A 20,719-nucleotide genomic window follows, 5' to 3' on the forward strand; every position below is an offset into this window, starting at 1 on the left:
TCTCACTCGTCTGACCAGAAGTACCCTCACATTTCTATGGATACGCAAAACCTTTTAGCCACGCCCATTTATCGTAATTTCAAAAACTGAAAAAAAATTTTAAATTTTCAGGTGGGTCTATTATAATTTATTAAAATATAAATTAGAATCTGATGACGCTTTAATAAACTTCAGTCTTTAATAAACTTCAATATAAGTTTTTAGCAAAATTTTTTTTCGTTTTGGCGGATTTAGATTAATGATGTTTTTATTTTTCTTTCGAAATCATTTATAAAGTCGGCCTAGGAAATTTGCAATCCATATATGACTTTAAGATGTAAAATGTGGATTAGAGCCGAAATTCCTTATTTAGTTTACAAAAATTAAATCTATCACAAATTAAATGCTTTGAATTGGAACTTTACGAAACAGTCGGGACTGCGAAGTATTGTATGCACATATTATTTACACATACAAAACATATGTCACCCTATTAAAAAGGGTATTAAAAACCACATTCTCAATATAAAAGGAAAACTCTTTTATAATTCATGAGTTCATTGTTTTAAAATATCGAAATGGCCATGTGTTTATTCTAGATGTTCTTTCTTTGAATTTTTATAATCGAGGACGTTTCAAGCCAAAACCTGAAATGCCAATTGGATGGTGTTGATTTGACCATATATAAGCAATATAATAAGATTTTAATAATATTTTTGTCAAATACGTGCATATACTGTTAAATTATAACAATACAAAATTAAAAGTAAACTATTTCATAATTTTTGAAATAAATAAGATATAAGCCGTTATTAAAAATGTAAGAGGACCTCATCCTTAAAATCTTACAAAATATTGGGGTAAATGTGTCAAATTTTTGTTGCTTTTTAATTGTCGAATAACAAATATTTAACTAAAATTAACTAATTATAATTAGCCCTATGATAAAAATATGTGAAACTTAAAAATAAATATTTCAGTGTTTTTACTCAACTTAAAATTCACTCAAATGTAACTCAATAAACTCAATAACTTCAATAAAACGTACTTAAAGAATGTGCTCGCCTGGAATATTGGTATGTTGAAAAGTTCTTTCCATAAATTTATTTCCTGTTTCAGTAAAATAATTTCCAAAGATTTTTGTAATCATTTAATTTAAAACAAAAGAGAACGCTATAGTCGAGTTCCCCGACTATCTGATACCTGTAACTCAGCTAGTGGAAGAGCGAAGGAGAGTCTTCAATACTGCCAGTTTTTTGGGCGTTAGAGTGGGCGTGGCAAAACGTTTTTTGGTAGAATAATTCAAAAATTAAAAAATATCACAGCATTTTTCAAAAGTGTGGGTGTGGCAGTTTTGGGCTGTTTGTGGGCGTTAGAGTGGGCGTGGCAACATCAATCGACAAACTTGCGCTGCGCCTGTAACTTTCTAGCTATTGTAGTTCCTGAGATCTCGACGTTTATACTGACGGAGAGACGGAAACGGCCAGATCGACTCGGCTATTAATGGTATGGTCGGAAACGCTTCCTTCTGCCTGTTACATATTTTTCAACAGGTATAAATAGCGTGATTGTCAAAGGTTGAATGTTCAACATTTTATTAGTAGAGGAAAAGAATATACTAAATTCATCGAAAAATATGTACCAGCGTCTCATTAGGAAGGCATATTGAATATCTTAACTACCGGCAAGCGTAATTGCTAGCATCGGCAATCACTGCTAGCTTCGTTGAAGTGCGTAACACGTATATATGATATCGATTATAGTTTCTTTAAGCGAAGCTGTTGAGAACTGTGAAGGACCTCTGATCGGCCAAATATAAATATAAATAATAAAAAAAACGAGCATTTTTTCAAGTGCAATTTTATTTTCTTTACCCCACTGCCATTTAGGCAGCTTGCATAATTAAAAAAATTTTTTTTTTAATTTTTGTTATCTTATTTGTCCGTTGCAAATTCTATACAGCAAGAAATCTATTAACGAACTTTATCCATCACTCGTCATTCCTTCGTCGTCCTTCGCAACATGCCGCGTTTCCCCTTTGATCTCCCTGCCATTGACTCACTCTCGCGCTCCAGTCGTCTTCGCTGTAGCTAGAAGCGGCTCTCCTTAATCTAAAATTGTAAAGTTATAAGCCTCTATACTATGTCTTTTTAGACTTGGGACAACAAATATTCTATTTTAGAAGTAGAATTGAAAGTTAACTTTTTACAATAGAATATTTGTTATTTTTATACCTGTTTCGTACCTGTTCGAAGGCATGACATTCGTCCGAATCAAAGCCATTGTTTCATAACCATTTAAAAACTGCACAAAATAGCATACGAAAACTTGAAAACTCAAGCTTATGCTCTGTTTAAGTCGATACATAGTAACCACACCAAATAGGCAATTACAAATTAATACCTCAAAATTATTTCAGAAAATATTTTATAACCCTAAAACTAGTAGTCATCACAAAATTAAAAAGCAACCACGAAAAAATGCAAATGCTAAGCAACAACTATGCTTTCGGCTGTTGGTATTCCTTCTTTCATCATCATCTACTTCTACTGCTTCATCTGGACCATCATACGTCTAGCGCTCTGGACTGTGAGGGCACTGTGAGAAACTCCATTGTTCCAGCTAACCGGAACTGTCAGACAGAGGTTTCTCAAACAGTCAGCTAATTGCTCGACAAGGTCAAGACATGCTAGCTTTAGCAACTTAATTAACAAAGAAATTGCCAAAAACCATAGCACTAACAAAGTTGTCAATACCTAAAGCTGGCAACAATCTCCAGCAAACAATTAACCTCCCACAAATCACCTCCAATTAATCACTGCGAGAATGAGAACGGACTCATTAAATCCACAGACAACATTTTCGTCAAGCTACTCCATGAAAGGTCTACACTCTGGCTGCTGATTCAGATGCATAACAAAATCTGGCTCCCTTAAAGAAGAAAGATCCCATCGCGTTGTCATCCGTGGTATCTATCGTTCCGGGTGAAAACATAATGGAAAGTCGTACCTTGACTGGCCACAAGGTTTGATTAGTCAATAGGCCTAGAAGCCGCTTTGACAAAACCAAGTTCGTTAGCCTAGTCTTTGTTGAATTGAAACCGGCAGGTAATAACAAGGAAGTCCACGATAATAAAACACTTTTTCGTCAACGGGTTCAAGTTAAATTCCCTTACAATCTTTGCCAAAAGCCTCCGAACTGCGTCAAATTTGTTTGGAGGCCTGTTTATTCAGTGAACATTTTTAACTGTGGCGGTAACCATACATACGGTAATGAAAGCTGTGACGAGGCAAAAGTGTCATTCTCGTTGGACTCAACAGTTTTCCCGCTGGGCAGCAACAATAGGAAGCAGCCATTAGATCAACAACAAAGATTTGAACAAAAACAGCAGCCATATCACCAGCACCAGTCATCCCAATGCACCTCGCAGCAGTTGTTCAATGAACAGCAATGGCATTTTCAAGAGCAAATGTTTTTGCAATTCAACAAAAGACTGTCGGTCATAGCTGCTCAGATTGACGAGGTATTCCATCGTATGGATGTCGATAATAGGACTTGTCTCCAAACGGTTGCCCCAGAATGCTTCAGGCACTGCTTAAAATTGTTATGTGGAAAGCCGACAGACATGCCAACAAAGACCTTGAGTTGGAGCTCTTTGTGCTAAGTGATAATATTGACATCTTGTTGGTTAGTGAAACACACTTTTGTTTTAGCTTGTACTTCAAGCTATATGGGTATCCATCTAGCAACTCATCCTGCCGATCGGAAACACAATGGCTGTGCAATTTTGTTTAAAACCTGTTTTCAATGTGACCAGTTTTAAGGTATGCAAATTAAAAATGTTCAATGTGCCGCAGTCAATGTCAAAATCGACCTTGGGTCTATCTATCTATCGAGCCATTGTACCTATCTATTGTCCAACAAATTTCCAATACTTTGCTGACGACTTCGAAAACTCTCCATCGACCTGGGATCATAGTCGGTCGTGATTGGAATTTTCTCCATCGTCTCTGTGAAACTCAACCACTCTCGGAAGAGCACTCGCATGCACATGCTCCGCAACGCTGAGCACAACAAACCGTACGGCTACAACCTCTACAATATACACGGAAATCTACGCGGAATATAGGTTGGCAAAATACAGAAAGTCGACAAAACACGGCGCAGGTCCGACTGAGAGTTCTCTTTAGCTTTTGTGGACGAGCTAGAGAAACGCTTTCAGCCACTTGCGTAAAAAACGCGCAGGATGTTATTTTCGCCAACCAGTTTAGTTTTTAGGCACCATCAAGGGACCCTAAACAAGCACATCTTGTTGTCCAGATCTTGTCTTTGAAAACAAGCACTGCTCTTCTACTGTTTTCTTTTATGTTTATATATTGGAAATCGTTACTCCCGAATGATCAATTTCTCCTCATGAAATCTTACATCCTTAATTGAAGCTTTATGGTCGAGAAGGAAAGCATCAGAAGTGTTCGTGCTTGCGTTCCTCGGGGAAGTGCCCTGGGTCCGTGTAATATACTCTGTTCATTTCAGATCTGCCATGCCTTAATATACTGGGCACGCTTTTGGCAATCTGAAGCTTCACGACGTCACCATTCCACAATCATCCCAGGTGCAGTACGTGAGTTTGACCTTGGACAAACGGCAATAGCAGCTACATGTCGTGCAAAGTGCAAAGAGTTCAAAACCGCGCGCATGATTGCAAATGCGTGTTGGTACATCAGAAACAACGCCCTAGAAAATTACCTTTTCCCATTGTCAGAAAGCTGAACAACTGCCACGAGAGCCGAAACAACGAACGCCTTACATCAGATAAATCACCTGGCAGCCTCCTTGGCTAACCCGACGACCAGAAGAAGGCTTAAACGAAAACACCCTGGCGTTCTTTGGCCAAGTAGACGATATGTCTCTCTAGTCCTAAAGCAGAAATTATTTTTAATCAGTTGTTATAGAAGTTGTTTTTCTTTGTTCTGTTCTATGTTCTTTTGCTCAACGTATTATAGCCATTAGGTTGGGTGATTGGCGTTTTAATAAATGTAGATGTTACAATATATATATTCTTAAGAGTGAAAGGTTTGTATGCGTGCATCGCTTATGTGCGTGCACTCAGACCATGGGAATTGGCTGTCCCTGGATGCATCATCGCCCAAGTACTTTTTCAAAAGCTGGATCCGCCGAGTCAGGTGAACTGGAAGGAGCATTTGGAGGGCCCAGTCTTCAAGAATTCCAATTCCAACGTGGGAATCGTTCATGAAGCAGCGACGCACGGTCCTGGAGAACATGGAGTTTACCATGGCAAGCTATGCGCCAGGCAATCAGGTAGGAAGTAATAGAACATTTGCGTAGGTCCACCGTTCTTGGCAAAACTCTCAGCCTCTCTACCGGTGTTTATTACGGTTTAAGAACCTGAACAGAGCAACTCGATTTCAAAAAGCAAAAATGAAGACTATTTGTATAAATTGCCTAAAGAGTGGTCATCAACTGAGACTTTGAAACTCCGGCAATTGCCGTGCCCGCGTATCTAAGGACCACACCCTGCTTCATCAGGGAAATTTGGCCTTGCCTTCACCACAAGAAAGATCACAGATGAAATCACAGCACAGGAAAAACTCGTGCTGCATTGTCAACGTCTGCTCCGCTTCTTACACAGGATTTTGGTAAAGATGTTGTGCTTCTAGCCACTGCCACCATACTAGTGAAAAACCGTTCAGGAGCCTTTGTTCTTTGCCGTGCTCTTCTCGACTCTGCATATCAACTGCACCTTATAACATAACAATTTGCAAATTAGCTGCAACTTAAGAAGACAAAGTCAGCCGCTTGTGTTACCGGATTTGGCGATTCTAGGTTTGACTCAATTTGTTTGTCAGTAAATATTTTGATTTGATCTCGAAATTCTAAATGCTCGACCGACAATACTGCTGTTGTTGCCTCTAATATTATCATTGGCATTTGCAGCTGAAATATACCCCAAATTCATAATCGCGGACCCCGATATTCATCGTTCTCAACGCATAGAGATACTAATTGGCGCCAGTCTCTTCTACAAACTGCTGTGCGACGATCATGTCAATCCCCACACTTGGGACACCGTGGGAGGGCGTGGCACTGTTCGTCCTCCATGTCCAAGGGGGGCCTTCTTGGGCCTGTCTTGGAGGGCCTTCATCCTAGCGAACATCGCTTTCATCTGCACGTTTATGTGCCTCACCTGCTTGACGTTGGTCAGGCTTATGATTCCGATCGGCGCAGCGGATTCGCCCATCCGTCTTCGTCCTCTTTGGAGGTGTTGTGCGGCTCGAGCCGGAGGGGCTGCTTAGGGTCCTTACCCGCGGCTAGGACTGACCCCCCAATCTGTAGATTTTCCTGCTTTCACTATCGGATTTGCTTGTTACGATCACTGTCGAGGCGGCCAAGCTTGCCACCACCTCGCCAGGTTGGTTCAGAACGTGGAATTTACGGGTGGATTTCCAACGCTAGTGCAGGCCGTCACTCATTGGCGCGTCCACGCTGGCTCAACGCGGAAGTTTTTCCGGGAGCGCCAACGCGACGCGTCCGTCATCAAACACTTTACAGTCCATATATATTAGTGTGTATGGATGTGTGCGAATATTTAGATATGTGGGTATATATAATAGTGTGTATGGATGTGTACGAATTTATGTATACACTTATGTGTGTATATATGTATGGATGTGTACGAATATATGTAGGCTGCTGGGATAGCAGCTCGAGTGTATGTATATACTATGTATTAAAACGATGGTTGCCGGGTTGTGCTGATGATTTGGAGCCCTTTTGGCGGAAAAACGAAACGAAGCCGGCAAACACGCAAATTAAATGCAGACAGTCGACCGGAAACTTATCTGGTATAGCGCCGATGCAAACTGTATTGTGGAAATCCGGCTCCAAATGTTGGAGCAGTGCGCTGTAGAAAAATGGGTAAGATCGGCTTTTCCAATAAGGAAGAAGAAGAGTTTTCCCTTTTCAACTTTCCGTTTATTGACTTCATATGTAACTAAACGAATTATCAGCCAATTCTTAGGCTAGAAATCTCTGTTTCAAGATTCACTAGAAATTACGTACCCCATATTTAAATCATTATATTTCAAGCTATGTATTTGTGAACCCCACAGAGTATTATATTCCGACTATTATCCTATTATTTGTAATTCTGACTCTCAGCCGTTTTAAATCGATCATTACTAAATTTTGTAGCATATAATAAGATTCTAATTACTTTATATATTTTTATACCCGTTACTCGTAGAGTAAAAGGGTATACTAGATTCGTTGAAAAGTATGTAACAGGCAGAAGGAAGCGTTTCCGACCATATAAAGTATATATATTCTTGATCAGGATCAATAGCCGAATCGATCTGGCCATGTCCGTCTGTCCGTCCGTCTGTCCGTCCGTATGAACGTCGAGATCTCAGGAACTACAAAAGCTAGAAAGTTGAGATTAAGCATAAAGACTCCAGAGACATAGAAGCAGCGCAAGTTTGTCGATTCATGTTGCCACGCCCACTCTAACGCCCACAAACCGCCCAAAACTGCCACGCCCACACTTTTGAAAAATGTTTTGATATTTTTTCATTTTTGTATTGGTCTTTTAAAATTCTATCGATTTGCAAAAAATCTTTTTGCCACGCCCACTCTAACTCCCACAAACCGCCCAAAGCTGCCACGCCCACACTTTATAAAAATGTTTTGATATATTTTCATTTTTGTATTAGTCTTGAAAATTTCTATCAATTGGCCAAAAAAAATTTTGCCACGCCCACTCTAACGCCCACAAATCGTAAAAAACTGTTGAAGACTGTCCTTCGCACTTCTACTAGCTGAGTAACGGGTATCAGATAGTCTGGGAACTCGACTATAGCGTTCTCTCTTGTTTGGTTTTGTCTCTTTACTGTTTGCTTTACTGTTTCTTCTGGCGAATCGAGCACGCAGGCACCTCTCGGTCTGTTGGCAGGAGGTGTGGCCGTGGGACCCACGCTTAAAAAAATAAGTAGATCTAACTATGAGTTATGAGTATTACCAATACAGAGTGTTATGTTTTGCCTATAATAGACTTTACCCAAAGCGATCATAACTAGCTTCTTAGTTAGTATGGATCTACGGTTTAAAGCAAACAGCCGACACAAAACCAAATGGATGAACTTTATGGGAATTTTGTGAGAGAACTCTTAGTGGAGTCAGCTGAAGCTTTAAACAGAGATTGTGGTAGAGAGCTGTTATCTTTTCTCTCTCTACAAAGGGATCACCGTAATTATGCAATTCAGACGCGATATTTTGGGGTGCCTGTTTTTCCTGTCTCCTGTTTTTACAAGTTCTGCCAATACAACCGCCTAATCAATACCACCTATGTTTTTCACGGCACCCGTGATCAGCAACCTAAAAGTCGGTCTACTCTTGCGGACTTTAAGCAGCTTTAGCAGTAGTGATGAGTGTATGTCTTAGAGTTATTCGACGTGTGGTAAAACTGTAATCACAGGCAAAAAAAATTACGCGGTTTAAATTTAATTTATTTAAATGGCTTATATATTTAAAACCCTGAAGCAAAAACCCTGAATCTAGCGGTCTAAACAAAAATATTATTATACTCGTTACTCTCAGAGTAATTCCGACCATAAAAGCTATATATATATTCTTGATCAGGATCAATAGCCGAGTCGATCTGGCCATGTCCATCTGTTCGTCCGTCTGTCTGCCAGTCCGTATGAGATTTCTGGAACTATAAAAGCTAGAAAGTTGAGATTGTGCAAGTTTGTCAACTCATTTTGCTTCGCCCACTCTAGCTCTCACAATCAGCCCAAAACTGCCGCACCCACACCCACCCATTTGTTTTTAAACCAAAAAAACTGTCAAACTGCTGTAACGAACAGCTTTTCTTGTTTCTGCTCCGAATTGCAACGGCTAGCTCAGAGAATTTGTTTGTTCATCCCACCAAATTTATGATTTGTGTGGTTGCCCGACCAAAGAGAAGACAGAGTTTCCAATTAGAATAGCTTTAATGTCAGACCACTTTGACAATGGACTCCTACAGTCCTCCCCGTCTGATGAGCAGCGTCGCTGCGTCCACCTCGCCAGAGGACCCCGTGCCGGCTCGAAGGAGATCTAGGATGTTATGGTGGGGGGCCGCAAGGTGTGTCGTCCGTTAGGTCGACGGGTGCGCGTTTACCACTCGCCGCCTTGAGTCCAAGGAGCATCGCAGTACCGTTAGTGTACCGGCGTCCAAAGTCCATTATATCCCGTTTGACCTGGCTGCCCTTGACTCCTCCTTCATTGCAGCCGTCTTTGCTGTTGCTTGACCGCTCTCCTGCACCCGAATTTGTGGGGAGTTTTAGGACATCTTACATCATCCCCTTCCTTCTGTAGTTTTTAAAAATATGGTGTTTCTGGCGGTCCTCCGCTTCGGTGTTTCCTCCCATAGGCAGCTTCCTCGTTTCTCCTCTTGTCGAACTGTTTGTTTAGCCTGGCAGTCCGGCGGCCGGCGCTGGTCCCATTTGCACACCACTCTTTGTTCCCCTCGTAGGAAATCACGCTGGTGGCGGGCCCATGAGTCCGCTCCAGCTCAAGCCGTTCCCTTTGGGTGTTCAGCTCTTCAAACTCGTCGGCCAGAGCCATCAGGGCATCCAGGTGCCTGTACTTGTACGTGCGAAGAAACACACCTAGGGCTGGACTGCTGTTTTCCCTTATTCTTTCTAGCGTCTCTTTCTGCGCCAAACTGGTCCGCCAGTTTTGTCATGAAGCCTCTGGGCAGAAAGAATTCCTGGAAGCTCTGAATGAATTCTGCCCACGTCCTCCAGAAGCTATTGTTGGCGATGAACCACTTTAAGGGCATACCCTTTAGCTGAAGCTCCGTTCTCGCACCTGTTTTGCCACCTTTTCGTAATCTTGCGGGGCAGTTGCTGTGGTATCACGACGATCACGGCTGGCCCCCCGGCTCTCCCTCCTCTCGCGGCTGCCTTTCCGCGAGAGGAGAGGTTCATTTCCGAACTCCTACCTTTCGGATCTGCTTCCGCTGGCTTCCATCATGCTGGTAAAGTCGAGGCTCCTCACCTGGCCTTAAACGCCGGTGTCCTTAACCTCCACGGCCTGTATGGCGACCGTTTCGGGCTCGCCTGTGGTCTGTAATGAACTGATTTGCTTGGCCTGCTCGCTACGGAATACGTGCGGCTAGCTCAGTAGAGTTTGTGCGTTCGTCCCACCAAATTTATAGAATAACGTGATTACCCGGTTACCAGTAATAACACTTTCAGTTTTCGTTCTTGGGTCTATATTTGTGATTGGACTTACAATGAGATCTGTTTATCCGGCCGTAGTGCTGGATGGATTGTCCACCGGCCTCGTTCCGCTGTCTCGCCGCTCTTGTCGTCCTGATTGGCACAGACCTTCGCTGTTGGGCGCTCGTCACTTGGACTGAGAGTGCTTACGCAGACTCACGGCAGCTAACGGCTGTGATTCCCAAGACAAACGCCTGTGGAACGGCAACTCGGACAGCGTCTTCCTCATTTCCTCGACCAAACCCTTCCGCTACGACTTCCCCATTTTCTTCTCTGTTCTTTTAGTTATGACAAACACGGTTGGGCGCCAGATGTATCGAACTGCTTTTCTAGTTTCTGCTCTCTACGAATTGAAACGGCTAGCTCAGAAAGTTCTTTTGTTCGTCCCACCAAGTTTATGATTTGTGTGATTGCCCGACCAAAAAGAAGACAGAGTTTCCGATTAGAATAGCTTTATTCAATAATACTTCGACAATGGACTCCTACGATCCCCGCCGTCGGATGCGCGATGTAGTTCCTTCGTCGTCCTTTTTCCGTTGTCCCGTCCCTTCTGATTATGCCTGGCCCTTTTCGTCTCTGCCAACTGACCACCTGCCGGCTTAAATGGGGCTTAGGATGTTATGGGGGAGGATGTTTCGTTCGCGAGTCAAGATAGCGCCACCTTTGCCGACGAATGACTCAATTGTCCCTTCTGACCACGCCAGGTCCTTGTGACCGCTTGTCCTTTACTTTCAGTGATCTTCTTTGTGTGCCCGCTTCGACACTTACGGCTGCTTTTCTTCTGCGTGTTCTTGCTGACCATTTACTAATCGTTCACTTATCCGTCTCCCGTGCGAATCTCTTGTTGACTCCCGGGTATAGTTCTCCGCGTATTCTCCCTGACTGCCTTTAGAGGCCGCAGAGATCCCGTTATGTCCCCTTCTTGCGCTTGGGTACAACGACCAACGTTCACGGTGCGTCCTCTTTGTGCTCTTCCAAAGTTCTGTGCCCTTTTGTATAAAGTCTGGACTTTCCTTTTTTTTGTGTTTTAACTCTTTGTTAAAACAAGGAATTTTATTAGAGATTGACGGGTAGTACATCGGAGTTGAGAATGATTTAATTGCAGTATAAAAAATATTTATGTCATCCGCCATTTCGTTGTAGGAGTAAAGATCGGATAAATTAAAGCCAGATATAATAATATTAAGCATTAGAAAGTTTGCCTTGCGAAATCAATAAATTCATTTGGTTGACTTTTCTGATTTTTCTTTTATTACGGTACCGTAATATCGAAAGTAGGATAATATGGATAGAAACACACTTTCGAAATAGTCACAAGACATATTTCCAATAATTGACCCAGAGAGTTTCGTTAATATAATTAACTTAGGACAACGATAAGTCGAGCAAGACGTCAATAAAGACATGTTGTGGTATAGGGAGAAGGATATTCGATTTTTTTTCTAGTGCCAGGTATATAAAAATCACTTAGAACTACCAATTGGCCCATATCGCACGGTCTATTTAAATCGAATTGGAAAGCGGACAATTGATTTGCATATTCGGAGAATTCAAATGACGGAATGTAAGAACACGGAATATAAACAGAGTTATTAGAAAATTATAGCCTTACGCATATTAATGTTACTGTATATTGTGTACATACCTGGGAAAACTTAAGAGTTAAGAGTCCGGCTTTAACCAACTCTCTGTAAACACAATGATATAGGATGCAAAGGAAAGGATATCGTGGTCTGGCCACGTGAGGGGGGTTTAATTTCACGGGCCCCTTTTTCATATTTTTAATCTTAGTTTCAAACTCCTTTACAACCATACTATCCTGCAAAAATCACCAGAACATTTGGTCGAAAATAGTTCATTAGAGACAGTTATCTTAAAAAATGAAATGTCCCTAGCGTAAGAAAAGATAAAATTTTCCACATTTATGTTTTCGGCTTTTGTTTTGTCTTATATATAAGACAATACATTTGATGATGTTTAATCAGAAACGAAAATTTGATTCTTTAGTGGAAATTTTGGCACTGCAGGTTGTATTTCTGAAGTGCCAACTTGTGCCCGTAGTCTGGACTTAATATTTCTTTGTGGTGGTAAACTAATTGGGACAGGTTTGTGGTTGAGAAACCAATGCGGACAAATAGGAATCTCCAGCAATCCTAAGGTAGACTCTCTCCACAACGGATTGAACGGATTGCTCCGGATCTTTTTTAGCTGCTGATCTTAGCAACATTTAATGATTTGGTGCGATTGACAGCTGATTAGTTGTGCAGTGCTGTTGATCATCTGCCAGTGGGTGCGAGTTGTTTCCCATAGGCATCGTACCACTATTCTTTTAATAGCGTAAGGCTATTAAACAGTGAATCTATCGCGGAGAGGAGATCATCAGCCCGACAAAACTAACTACGCCAAAACTGCTGATCAGTGCTTTTAAGCCACCTTAAGTTATGGGCATAAACGATTTTATCTCGTTTGCAAACCCTTGGCAAGCAACACAACAGTATTTTGGGATTGGGCCCGTAGATAGGTCATCACTTGTTCGGCCGCTAAAACCAGCGCATTTAGTGCGCAGCATTTTATCAAACAGTCAACAAGTCATTTGGCTAGTCAGGCTTTATAACCTGGCGACATAGGGTTTGAAAGCAAACATTAGTTTCAATTTTTTATTTCGATCCACTGTACAAAGAAAAAAAAAAAAATCAAAACTTGCAAGGGAGTTGTTAAGGGGGGCACCCAGTCTAGGTGGTTCAAAAAATCGATTTTTTTTCTTAAATCGTTAGTAAAACTATTGAAGAATATATTGCCGAAGTTTAAGGTAACCGAAAGGAAATCATTCAGCGCAAAATTGTCGTAGCAAGCAACGGAAAAAATCATTTCATGGAAATCAGTTCACCAGGAGTCGATCCTGTGGAGGTGAACAAGAAAGTGTCAGTGCAAAAAAAAAATTCAAAAGCTGGTTGTGATTGAAGCATTTAAGGAAGATAAAGGTTTGCTAGAGGGTGCTGGAATAGCTGATTAACGGGTGAGCGATTTATATCATTCATTACTGCCTTGAATTTCTCATTATTGGTCCTGTGGGAATCCGTGAGAGAGAGCGCCAGCCAAGAAGTGAAAGGGACGATGAATAGTAGGAAGTAGATCACCGGCAGAGACGGACAAGTGTTATTGCGGGAACGGAACTGTGGCTCGAAAAGTTTCCGATCATGGCTCTAAAAATTTTGTGGGAATATTGTTTATACAATAACCAATTATATGAACCAAATATGATTATAAGAAATATACTTTGTTGGGTCATGCAGCCGCCAAAACTGTGCAGTAGACTAATCTCACACTCTTTAATATTTTAAGCCGTAGTAGTCAGTGGTAGCAGTTTCGATGCCCATAGTGCAAACCGCTGTTCTCGCACGCATTTATCTGTACGGCGCTCATTCCTTGTTCTCTTTGTTATCTACCTACGTTAAGCTTGGGCGCTGCATTTCGGCTGTCTGTCCCGCCAATTGTCACTTCTTCGTTTTTCGGCGAAGACTCAACTTGTGCATTCGATATAGCTCTTTGTCGGCCCTAGCTGCCATAGTGCAGAGCATGCCATATATTATTGCCCGCAATTTAGAGACAGCGCCAGTAGATCGTCTGCGCGAGGCAAAGAGACTAGCCCTTTGCCTAAATTGCCTAAAGGCAGGTCATCAGCTACGGCAATGCAGATCGAGCTCGGTCGGGACTGTTCGTTCCCTGCAGCGCCTTGTTAGATTCTGGCTCTCAACTGCACTTGGTCACCTCTCGGTTTGCAAATCAACTGCAACTTAAGAGGTCGAGGTCGTCCGGCTCCGTCACTGGAATCTGGGATTCCAATTTCGCGACTGATGGATTCTCGGTAGGAATTGCGATGCGGTCTGTCACATCGGATTTCTCACGGAAATCCCGGATCGCCAGCCAAGTTTTAATGTGGACATTGGGGACTGGATGATTCCAGAAAACCTGAAGCTCGCCGACCCGGAATTTCATAAGTTCAGCGTGTTGACCTGTTAATAGAAGCTAGCCTGTTTTATGTGCTGCTGTGCGTAGAACAGATACAGTTGTTGCCAGGACTGCCACTGCTTCAAAAAACTCGTCTGGTCTGGGTTGTGTCTGGAGGCTGCGCGCGCCCTTGCGGTAGCGCCTTAATAGCTTCACGCGTTCCTTCTTCAGCCAGCAAGGAAAACAGCATTGATGTTGAACTTGATTCACTTCTGCAGTCCCTGCAAATTGTCCCTGCCCAATAGTTCAATCCACTAAGGAGGAGCTAGATTGCGAGGCCCACTTTGTTAAAAATGACACCCGACTGCCAGCTGGCGATTACACGGTACGGTTGCCGCTAAAACTCCATTTGGACTTTTTAGGAGATTCCTCAGGCTTTGCGGAGATTCTTGTCGCTGGAAAGGAAGCTTACAAAGCACCCAGGCTTGAGGGTTAAATATGCGGAGTTCATGAAGGAATATCGTGATCTGGGACATATGTCGCCTGTCCCTGCCTCCGAGGTCAGCTCGTGCCGATATTTTTTTACCACATCACTGCTTCGCGTTGTCTTTGACGGATCAGCTGCCACTTCCACTGGTTACTCGCTTAACGATGTGTTAATGGCCGGCCCGGTCTTCCAGCCCAAGCTATTTCACATCCTAGTTCGATTTCGCTCACACCCAGTTGCCGTTACAGGAGACATATGTAAAATGTACCGATGTGTAAGGGTCTCGCAAGAAGATAGCTATTTGCAGTGCATTGTATGGAGGGACTCCCCGATCGATGACCTTCAAGTATACAAACTCGACACAGTTACCTACGGCACCAATTTAGCCTCCTTCTTGTCCGTAAGGGCTATACGGCAGTTGTCAATCGATGAGGAGGCATCGTTTCCCATTGGATCAGAAATCTTTCGGCGCGATTTTTACGTGGATGATCTTATCTCCGGCTCCGGCACGGTAAAGGATGCTATCAGCATAATGCAGCAGACGGCTGGCATTCTTGCGAAGGGCAAGCTCAAGCTAAGGAAATTGTGCTCTAACATTCCGCTTGTGCTGCCCGCCGAGGACAAGGAGTCATTAATAAAGTTTGAAGATGGTAGCGATTTCACAAAAACTTTAGGTCTCGCTTGGGATCCCGCCTCCGACCAGCTATTGTTTTCGTTCTCTGCCTTTCAGTCGCCATTGAGACCCTGCAGGCGCTCTGGTTTGTCTGCGATTGCTAAATTTTACGATCCTCTCGGCCTGGTCGGTCCGGTAATCACAAGGTGTAAAACCTTTTTGCAGCAGCTCTGCAAGGAAAAGCTGTCCTGGGATGAAAGCTCCCCGAAACTCATAACACGAAATGGCTTGATATATGTCGCAGTTTTGAAATAGTAAGTCATGTTAGTTTCCCTCGGTTCGTGTTTAGCGCAGAGTCTGGTCCTGAGTTGCATGCTTTTTGTGATGCAAGCATTGATGCCTATGGAGCTTGCGTTTATGTGGTTTCTAAGGGGAAGTTTTAGCCATTTGCTTTGTTCGAAGTCGCGCATAGCTCCGTTGAAGACCATAACCGTACCAAAGCTGGAGCTTTGTGGTGCCGATCCTCTGGCTAAAATCATGAGGGAAATAGTTGGCTTAAAAGTATTTAAAGGACGCTACTATTGTTGGTGCGACTCGACGGTGGCACTTTCCTGGATCCGAGATGAGCCAGCCAGGTTCAGCATATTTGTGGCAAATAGGGTAGCTGCCATTCAGGAGTTGACAGATGTCACGGCTTGGCGTTATGTTCCAACAGCGTTAAGTCCGGCTGACATCTTATCCAGAGAATCCCTGCCGTCTGAGCTTAGCGAATCGTCACTCTGGGCGCATGGACCCGCCTATCTTACGGAGCCTATAGGAGATTGGCCAACAGCTGTTTCTCCTGACAAACCGGTGCTTGAGCTTCGTGTGTTCATCGTAAAGTCGCCGTACGTGGATGTTATTGCTATCTCCAAATTTGCAAATTCTTACCCCTCACTGCAACGAGTGTTTGCATACATTTACAAATTTTGTAGTGGAATTCGTCATCCTGGGCTCACCGTCGCACACATTCAAGAGGGTACTCAGATGATGCTGTGTTTGGTGCAGCGCGCGCATTTATGGGAGGACATGCAGTCCCTAAAAACGCTGGGAAGAGTTTCCTCGTCTAGTCCCATATCCTCGCTCTCGCCGTTTCTGGATCAATTTCGACTTCTTAGCGTTGGCGGTCGCCTCCGAAATTCGTCATTGGACTTTGATGGCCGCCACCCGAAAATCCTTCCAAGCCCGCGGTTAAATGCTACGTCTGCGTATTTATATGCTTTGCAACCAAGGCAGTGCACCTGGAGCTGATCAATGATCTCTCGACAATTGCGTTTCTGTTCGGACTCAAGAGGTTCATATGCACCCGGCGGAAGCCGAAGCAAATTTGGTCAGACCACGCCACCAACTTTGTCGGCGCCAAAAATGAACTTCTGGAACTTCGAAGGTTATTTCTCAGCAGCGAGCATCAAGGCTCCGTTCAGAATTTTTGCCTTTTGGAGACGATTGACTGGCGGTTCATCCCTCCATGGTCGCCCCATTTCGGTGGACTTTGGGAAGCAGCGGTGAAAACGGCCAAACATCATTTCTACCGCGCTGTGGGTACGGCGGTTCTGACCTTCGACGAGCTAAGGACGCTGGTGTGCCACATCTCGGCAGTTATTAACTCCAGACCTTTAGTTCCCATTTCAGAGAACCCTGCCGATCTGGACGTCCTCACTCCGGCCCACTTTCTCAATGGTGGTCCGCTTTCGTCGTTTGACGAGCCAGATATAACGGTCCAAAACTATAATCGGCTTGACTCTTGGCAGCGCATCTCCTTTCTTCAGCAAATATTTTGGTCGCGATGGAAAGAAGAGTATCTGACGTTGCTCCAGCAGTGCTCCAAGTGGCGCACCCCAAAGCCTGGCGTAGCCGTGGACAACGTCGTTCTTGTTAAGGACGAGAATCTACCCCCAATGAGATGGCCTTTGGCGAAAGTCATGCAGTTGATTCCTGGCAGAGACGGCGTCGCTCGAGTTGCAGAATTGAGGACCGCGTCTGGAGTAATAAGGCGGGCAGTGAACAAGTTGTGTCTGCTTCCCCTTGAGGACTCTGTTGGAAGCCAAGCTTCCAACGGGGGGAGGATGTTGGGTCATGCAGCCGCCAAAACTGTGCAGTAGACTAATCTCATACTCTTTAATATTGTAAGCCGAAGTAGTCAGTGGTAGCAGTTGCGTTGCCCATAGTGCAAACCGCTGTTCTCGCACGCATTTATCTGTACGGCGCTCATTCCTTGTTCTCTTTGTTATCTACCTACGTTAAGCTTGGGCGCTGAATTTCGGCTGTCTGTCCCGCCAAATGTCACTACTTCGTTTTTCGGCAAAGACTCAACTTGTGCATTCGATATAGCTCTTTGTCGGCCCTAGCTGCCGTAAACAATTCCCAAAATAAACAGTATCGGAAAATAAGCAAACTTTCTTCGGCTATTTATTATTCGCAACAGCTATTGAAAAAGCACAATAGCTAATCATACTTTTTTATGCAGAAAGGATGGAAAAAAGTGTGTACAAAATTTGACTTTTTGTTCAACATTGCAAAAACTCAATTTTCATTTTTTTTCTTTAGAGTTTGGCTTATAGTCTAAACAAATATGTTTTTAATGAAGGAAAAAACATTTAATGAAATCCTGATATTAAATCAAGATATGCATAATATTTGGATCTGACTAATTGATCTGAAATATCGTCAGTTCTAGGTAGTTGAAATGAATCGGACAAAAGTTTTTTATTATTTATTTATTTATTGAACACTGTATGCTTAAATTGTAAACTAAGCTACAGGATGGGTATTAGCCATAGCTGCCATGGCTTTCGGCTGGAGCTAAATACTTATTGGCTAATTAACTTAATTGTCTAGAAGACTGGGTAACTGAGTACTTCTGGAAATTCAAAATGTATTCTATATTACGGCGAATTATTGTATTTCATTGCTCATGTATTATGTTGAATTTTTTAAGGACCGATAGAACGGTTGTTAAGATATGTGGTGTGGAACTTCTTTGAAGAAGGATGAAATTGGTATCTGGAGATAGCATTTTAATAAATGTAGTGCATTCGTTCAGTATGTGCTCTATTGAAGTATCTGCGGAATTGCCATTGCACAGTGGTCTAGCCTATATGGGGAGAGCGGCCAAAAATACTTCTTGCAGACATATCGTTATGAAATTTTTACTGTAAGTTCTTTAAAAAAAAAGAATTTAAAAAAAACTAAGAAATGGGCGTGTTAATTAGTATTTACGCCCACCAAAATGCAAAAACCAAAAAATAGTATGAAAGATTATAAATGTAAATGTAACAAAAGCATAATATAGTGACATATTCATTTCTTCATACGACATATTCACTCTTCATATAAAAAAGCTAAAGCCGATCTTTTGCAAAGCTTCACTCTCCAAAAGCCTCATAAATAACATTCCCCCAAGATACGAACCGCTTAACGGTAACGAACTTAATGATCTGTTAAGCTTGACATATAAAGCTAAGTAGAACTTAAAAGGCTTATGTTAATCCTCTGTAAAAGGTTTGCTGGGCCGAAAGAATACCTTTGTAAATTAGTTCTTAACTGACCTCTGGTGAAACGTATTCAAATAAAGATCATAAAAAGGAAAATATATTTTTTTTTCATTAAATCTATCACCAAAAAAGTTTATTGGCGCAGTCGGTAGGATACTGAAAAAAGTCCTAGTAAACTCGTTATCCTTTGACAATCTAGTGAAAAGAGGAAACTTGTACGACCAAGTAACCTTTTCTGATTGCGGCGAATTGGCCGCAACAAAGTGATTTCTGTTCGTTTAAAGTGACTTAAATCGGTATCCGCACAAGAACCTGTGCGATCGGAGTTAATTTAAAGACCTAATTTTGTGGACCGCTTCGTGATCTCCACTAAGGTGTAATACAATTAAAAGGCGCACAGTGCAGTTCACTAAGACATAAGTCTCGACATACTGTAGCAGTCAGTGAACAAAAACAGTAGCCCACTAAAATCAAAAGTGCGACCGCTACTATTGTATAAAACAATAAAAAGTTAAAACAGTGCAGTTCACTTAAGGCATAAGTCTCGACATACTGCAGCAGTCTGTGAACAATTAGAAGATAAGTCCAGTGTAATTATAAATAAGTTAGCATTAGAGAATGACCGAAATAATATGGTGGTTTATACACAAGCAATGGCAACCACAATAAAAAATACAATTCAACGCTCACTCCCCGATAGGTTGTTCATGACCTTAGCAAGGTATGACATTTCAACCGTTCAAAAACTAAAGCAAACCGCCCAACAAGAAGGTCTATACGAAGACCCAATTTCAAAAACATTCGATAGTCAGCCAAAACTTAACTCAAATCCACCTAACACCTATAAACATACAAACATTAACCAAATCAAAAACACTCACCCCAACCAACGATTCATTCGCCCCTTTATTCAGAACAGACTTACTTCAGGACCGTCAAAACGACACCCGAAACTACTATCAGCCTCCCCAACAACCAAGAGTGCCAAATAAGCGTTTTAGAGAAAGCAGCGAACAATCGCGAATGCAGACAAATGAAAATTTTCACCAGCACGAATTAGATTACGATAACGAAACTGAACACTACATTAATAACGACGAACAGTTCCACGAAGATCAATTACAGAATACTCAGACAGAATTGTTTACAGATCAGCAATATGAACAAGCTGAAAATTTTCCAATACCAGCCTGGGATCCCACCAATACATAGAGATCATGTTTAATAACCACAGATATAGATGCATAGTTGATACTGGCTCTTCGATAAACTTGATGAGCTCAAACTTTTTCAATCTTCAAGTTAAAGATAAGCAAATAACTGTACGAAGTATGACAGGCTATTCTAAATTAAAAAAATATGTAGACCTTCCAGCCAACGGTCTTTTTCAACAAACGTAAAAATTCTATATTCATTCATTTTCACCTTATTATGATATTCTGTTAGGAAGAAAGATACTAATGGAGAATAACGGTTTAATAGACTACTCTCGGAAAGAAACAATAATTAACGAAAGAACATTCATTCACAAAGAATTAGATCCATGTGATGAGAACTCTTCGGAAAACTTTAATGCACTCTTACAAGAAAAAAAACTTTACATCAGAAATAAACTATGCCATGGACAACAACATAGACTCAGAACACACATACAGACTAGAAAATTTAAATAGTGAGGAAAAATACAGACTTACAAATTTGTTAAAAGAGTATGGTCTTTTGTAAACTGGGTTTTCATGAGTGGTTTTTATATCGTGACGTATTATACTTGTGAATGTAAGGTTTTCATTTTTGGAATATTGAATTTCAATTACAAAAGACCATACTCGTAGCCGTTTTCCTACGAAGCAGAAGTAAATAAGCAAATTGAGGAAAT

The 20,719-nt window shown here is 42.0% G+C and overlaps 1 protein-coding gene across 5 annotated transcripts in view; it reads left to right on the plus strand.

Annotated features, from left to right (window-relative positions):
- The first annotated feature begins 448 nt into the window (after positions 1–448).
- LOC120320432 (dipeptidyl aminopeptidase-like protein 6) overlaps positions 449–20,719 on the plus strand; it is a 410,598-nt gene continuing 390,327 nt past the window's right edge. For 3 of the 5 annotated variants that reach the window (XM_039371273.2, XM_043206775.1, XM_043206776.1), the window contains exon 1: positions 453–1,055. The gene's annotated coding sequence lies outside the window, so the exon portion shown is untranslated. Of the gene's footprint in view, positions 1,056–20,719 lie in introns of all 5 variants that reach the window. The other 2 variants (XM_039371276.1, XM_039371274.2) reach the window with 2 other exon arrangements.

Source organism: Drosophila yakuba, chromosome 2L, assembly GCF_016746365.2.
Source record: "Drosophila yakuba strain Tai18E2 chromosome 2L, Prin_Dyak_Tai18E2_2.1, whole genome shotgun sequence".
NCBI lineage: Eukaryota > Metazoa > Arthropoda > Insecta > Diptera > Drosophilidae > Drosophila > Drosophila yakuba.